Here is a 4,740-nt window from a genome sequence, read left to right as displayed (position 1 = left end):
CTCACAGGCTCCTTGCCCAGGTTGCTGTCACCTCACTGGCGCCCCAATTTCCAGTCCTTCTGTTGGTGTCTCTGCTCTGATGCTGCCGTGGCAGCTGTCCCTCTGCCTGTGACGTGTTGGATCACATTTCTACAGGTTTTGTTTCAGGCAGGCGAGTGGCCAGGAAGGTCCAGGGAGATTCATTTTGGGCTGTGGGTTCCATGGGGCCTCTTCTGAGCAGGGAAGGCCCGTGAGTTGGTGGGCAAGGCCGGTTCAGGTGTCTGAGCCCAGTGGGGACGAGGGCAGCAGTGTCCAGGCCTGTGGCACTGCGGGAGGGCACTTGCTCCCCCAGAGCGTGACATCGCTTACCTGTGTGTTCGCACCTGTGCTCCCGCCAGAAGGCCATCCTCACGAGGGCAGGACTGGCACCTGCGCTCGGTCCTCACGCCTCACTTTGCCCTGAAGGCCGATCTCTGAGTGGGCTCAGGCATCCTGCGTGAATGCCCAGGGCTGGCTCGACAGCCGGACTCAGCCACATTGACCAATCAGGACTCAGCGGCACTCCAATCAGACTCAACCGCATTGGCCAATCAGCCCTCAGCTGCACTGACCAATCAGGCCTCAGCCGCCCTGACCAATCAGGACCCAGCCGTACTGACGAATCAGGACTCTGCCGCACTGACCAATCGGGATACAGCCGCACCGACAAATCAGGACTCAGCTGCACCGACCAATCAGGACTCAGCATCACGGACCAATCAGACTCAGCTGCACTGACCAATCAGGACCCAGCCACAATGACCAATCAGGACTCAGCCTCAGTGACCAATCAGGTCTCAGCTGCACTGACCAATCAGGACTCTCCACCATTGACCAATCAGGACTCTGTGACACTGACCAATCAGGACACAGCCACATTGACCAATCAGGACGCAGCCTCACTGACCAATCAGCACTCAGCCGCACTGACCAATCAGGACCCAGCCACATTGACCAATAAGGACTCGCTCTCAGTGACCAATCAGGACTCAGCCTCACTGACCAATCAGGACTCAGACTCACTGACCAATCAGGACTCAGCCCCATTGACCAATCACGACTGAGCCTCACTGACCAATAACGACTCAGCGTCACTGACCAACCAGCACTCAGCCTCACTGACCAATCAGACTCAGCCATATTGACCAATCAGGACTCAGCCTCACTGACCAATCAGGATGCAGCCACACCGACCAATCAGGACCCAGCCACACTGACCAATCAGGACTCAGCCGCACTGACCAATGAGACTCAGCCACACTGACCAATCAGGACTCAGTCTCAGTGACCAATCAGGACTCAGCCGCACTGACCAGTCAGGACTCAGCTTCACTGACCAGTCAGGACTCAGCTGCACTGACCAATCAGGACTCAGCCGCACTGACCAGTCAGGACTCAGCTTCACTGACCAGTCAGGACTCAGCTGCACTGACCAATCAGGACCCAGCCACACTGACCAATCAGGACTCGCTCTCAGTGACCAATCAGGACTCAGCCTCACTGACCAATCAGGTCTCAGCCGCACTGACCAATCAGGACTCAGCCTCACTGACCAATCAGGACTCGCTCTCAGTGACCAATCAGGACTCAGCCTCATTGACCAATCAGGACTCAGCCGCACTGACCAATCAAGACTCAGCATCACTGACCAACCAGGGCTCAGCCGCACTGACCAATCGGACTCAGCCTCACTGACCAATCGGACCAAGCCAGTGAATCCCTCATTTGTATAATGAACCTGACCGGAGCCTGGGCGGGAACTTCCACTGTGTGACCTGAGCCTTCCCTGTGCTCTCTGGAACGGCCACCCTATCACACGGAAGGCGGGGTCTCTGGAATGAGTCTCTTTCCTTCAGACTCCTTTTTAGGGAACTTCTGTTCCCGGCATGCGTGCGTCCAGCAGACCTTCCCTAGCTGTCCATACCCGCGGGCCAGCCCGGCCCCGCCCTGCACCCTCCCCAGACCTCCCGCTCAGGCTGCAGCTCATCCCTGCCCGGGCTGCACGGGAGCTACTGGAGCCCCGAGGGCAGGGACCTCGCTCGCTCGGCAGTGGGCTGCATGGTCGCGGTGCCCGGCAGAGGCTGCCCGGCTCCCGCGCATCACCCGGTTCTGGCGAGCAGTGGGGTCGCGGGGTGTGCTCCCTGGCGAGGGCTGTCATTGGGTGTGTGCAGATGTCCTGGGGACACCTGCTCCGGACACCAGCTCCGCCCTTTTCCTCTCACTTCCTCGGGAACAGTGAAGGAGACCTGTGGGGCTTCGTCCTTTCCAGCCTCCAGGTTGCCCGAAGGAAGGGCAGGCACACCCGGCACCCTCGCGGGGCTGGGGCCTCACTGGAGTCAGAGACCTCGTCGCAGCGACCTTCTGGGCCAGCGAGCAGCCTGAGGCCGGGCCCCTGGGCTGGGCTAGAGCTCAGCAGCCCGGCCGTGCCTGGCCCCTGGGTGGCCTGTGCCCGCAGGGTGCGGGGACAGGGCTGTGGCTCACAGCGGCTCGAGCTTCCGTGGCTCCTGCTGGGTGTGCGGGGGAGGCAAAGACAGCCAGTGCTGCTCTGTGCCGCCTGGGGAAGCTCTCCCTGTCTGGGGCAGCGGCCGCAGCCACGACAAGTGGCCACTCCTATTTTAGACAAAGAAATGGCGTTGGCGCAACACCCGGCGGCCTTTCCTAGCCCCTCCGGAACCAGGGGGGCCTCGGGCTTCACATTTCAGGCCGATGCCCTTTAGGCTTCTGATTTAACTTTCTGCTCTTCCCTCCGGCCTCCCCGCTCCTGCCCCAGCCCCGAGCCCTCCGTGGGGTCCTGGTGCCACCAGGAACAGCCTCCTTGGGGCAGCTGCACTTTCTGTGCAGTCCCTGAGATCCTCAGCCCAGTGAGCTTCGTTTGGGTTTTTCTGGCTGTTTTGGGACATTTGTAGGATCTTGAGTTCAGCTGGAGCCACACTCAGGAGCCACCCACCATACCTTGGCCATAACTGGAATTGAGAGCCCCAGATTTGAAGGGGATTCGTGAACTTCGGAGTCATGACATCAGCATGCTTCTCTTGGCACTGACCCTCCAGCCAGGGCTGTGTTTATCTGGATTCTGAGGGTCTCTGCTGCCGCTGGGCCTCTGGGCTTTGGCTCCCCAGGCAGGCAGCTGTAACCCCTCTAGGTCTAGAGCCACAGGCTGGGTCACTCCCCGGGGTCCCGCCCTGGCACAGAGCTGGTGCTGGGGGGGGGGGCCTCAGCAACCCACTGCCTGTCCCGCCTGGCCCCGTGTCAGTGTTTGTGGTGGAGACATGCACCATGGCTGAGGACCGGGAGTGCCTGGCGTGGCCCTGTGCCCCAGAGCCCTGCCTGGGGTGGCCCTGCACCTCCTCAGCCTCCACCTCGGGGGGCCGGGCACCTTGAAAGTCCACGAGCGTGGCTGCGCTCCCCACCCGGAGCCCCCACAACCTCCCTGGCCCTGAGGGGCCGTTGCTTGCTGGTTGGGCTCTGGGCTTCGGGGCAGGTCCTCCTTGGACGTCCTGAGGGTCACCACTCACCCTCCCCTGGGCAAGACTCAGTCCTGTGGCCAGAAGGCTCAGCACTGAGGCTGCTCTGGGCCCTTCCCGGGGATGGCAGCCCCAGAGCTGCAGGGAGGAGTGGCCCAGGGAGGGAGCCGTGCAGCTGTGGCTGGGGGGTCAGGCAGGGTCTGCTGTGCCAGGTCAGACTCTGAGCCTCCCTGGCCGGAGCCCCTCAGGGTGCCCAGCTTGGCTCCCACCTGGGCTCTGCTCTTGCTGATGGTTTTAACTGATTGGGGGGGTGGGGTCCTTGACCCACCGGCTTGGCAGCAGGCAGGGTCTGGGTGCCAGGAGGGCAGCAGTGCCTCCCAGCCTCTCTTGGCCCTGCTGTCTCCTCAGCTGGACACACACTCACCTGCGGGGCAGGAGGCTCTGTGGGGCTCCGATGAGGGCCTGCCCATCTCTGGACTCTGGGCGTATCCTGAGCCTGCCATGGCACGTGCAGTGCGTGTCCTGTCCTGTCCCCGGGCCAGCTGGCGATGCTGGGGCCCTGTGAGAAGCAGAATGACGCCTTTCTGCTCTCCTTCCTCCCACAGCCACATGGCCGACAGCAAGGCCAAACCCGCCAAAGCGGCCAACAGGACACCCCCTAAGTCCCCGGGGGACCCTGCCAAGGACAAGGCAGCCAAGCGGCTGTCACTGGAGTCCAAAGGTGCCAGTGAGGGGGCGGCTCCCACGGCCCCCCATGCTCAGTGCCCTGCAGGAGGCCTTCCGGTGCTTTGCAGTGCACAGGGATACTCAGGCCACGGGGAAGGAGGTGCACAGTAAGAACTGCGAAGCTGTGCAAGGACTGCCAGGTGATCGACGGGAAGAACGTGACTGTCACCGACACGGACATCGTATTCAGCAAGATTAAGTAAGTACCATGTGGGCTTTGTCCTGGCCAGGCAGCTTCCCTTCCAGGGCCCAGGGTCCACGCTTGGGGAGGGATGGTCATGCAGACTTCCCAAGAGGTCCGCGGTTCCAAATCTGGGGGGTGGATTCTGTGCTTTAACAGGCGGTGAGGACATGGGACGTGGTTGTGCTTCGAGACACCTGCTCTTCTCGGAACACAGGGCCCAGGGATGGCACCAGACCTCGCATGTCTGGGGCAGGTTCAGGGGAGAACGTAGTTCCTAGAGCGTCTCTGGACTCCTTGATGCCACATCCTGAGTCTCAGTCCCCACCTTTGCCACCTCCTGGGCCTGTG

At 61.8% G+C, this 4,740-nt stretch overlaps 1 pseudogene; it reads left to right on the top strand.

Annotated features, from left to right (window-relative positions):
* Nucleotides 1-3,605: 3,605 nt before the first annotated feature.
* Nucleotides 3,606-4,411, top strand: LOC123621740 (annotated as a pseudogene).
* Nucleotides 4,412-4,740: the final 329 nt, after the last annotated feature.

Source organism: Lemur catta, chromosome 16 (genome assembly GCF_020740605.2).
Source record: "Lemur catta isolate mLemCat1 chromosome 16, mLemCat1.pri, whole genome shotgun sequence".
Taxonomy (NCBI): Eukaryota; Metazoa; Chordata; class Mammalia; order Primates; family Lemuridae; genus Lemur; species Lemur catta.
This window is presented reverse-complemented; position numbering and strand designations above follow the sequence as displayed.